Raw genomic sequence first — 1,192 nt, forward strand, 5'->3', positions numbered from 1 at the left:
TCTTCCTCCTCTTCTTCTTCCTCCTCTTATTCTTCTTCTCCTCTACAGAGTTCATTTTGTAGTGATTTTCAATTTCATGGTCATTTTGTAAACGATTGAAAAATAGCAAATATTTTTTTTTCTTTTCTGCTTTATTTTTTCTTCTATTTATTTCTGAATAGTTTTTTCTTTTCTGCTATATTTATTTTCTTCTATTTATTTTTGAGTAGTTTTTTTATTTTCTTTTTTTCTTTTCAGCTATAGTTTTTCTTCTTTTCTGCTATTTTTTCTTTTCTGCAAAACTTGATGGTCAAAGTCTGGAGTTATAACTTAAAAAAAAGAAATGTCGACGTGCAATTAGTTTTTGCCATAACAGAAGAAGTCCGGAGTTGTAATAAGTTATTAAAAATAAAAAAGAGGTGCAATGCTCATTAATTTGCTTCAAGCCATTCAGAATAGTGTAAACTGCACTGCGCATAGCTATATGCAGTCTACCGTATTCCTGAAGGCTTGAAGCTAAGCAACGTGAGCATTGAGCCTCTTCTTCATCGTCTCTGCACTCAGGGCTTATAAACTGCTCCTAGTCCCTCTCACTTCGCGAGGTGGGACTAAAAAACAGCTTGCCATAACCTCATTAGTACCGGTTCGTGGTACGAACCAGCACTAAATGGTGGTGGTGGGGCCATAGCCTGACCGCAGGCTGACACAGCCTCTTTAGTACCGGTTCGTGGCATGAACCGGTACTAAAGGTTCGCCACGAACCGGTGCTATTGATCGCCGCCACGAACCGGCACTAGTGTACACATTAGTGCCAGCTGAAATTCCAACCGGCACTATTGTGCTTCACATTTGACCCTTTTTCTACTAGTGTTGAAATACAAGAAAATCGTCTTAGTGGATCTCTTGAATGTGTCGTGAATCACTATGAATCTATGGTTATGACCTACAACATGAAGTAACATTGCCACTTTGCTCTTCCACAAAAGTGTGATGGTATCTTTTAGCACCCCCCCCCTCGCCTCTTCTCCCTAAAGGTTTCCGCAAGCTTGGAAAAAAAGGTTCTTCTCATTCGAAGCATGACCACAACCTCTACATCATAACAGTCGTAGATGTAGTTCAAATTCTCCATCTTCTCCGTATCCCGGGGAAACATCGGAGCATATCAGACCATGGACCTGAAATTTCAACGAACCGCTCTCTTGTTGACCAACAG

This window comes from Triticum dicoccoides, chromosome 3B (assembly GCF_002162155.2).
Source record: "Triticum dicoccoides isolate Atlit2015 ecotype Zavitan chromosome 3B, WEW_v2.0, whole genome shotgun sequence".
NCBI lineage: Eukaryota > Viridiplantae > Streptophyta > Magnoliopsida > Poales > Poaceae > Triticum > Triticum dicoccoides.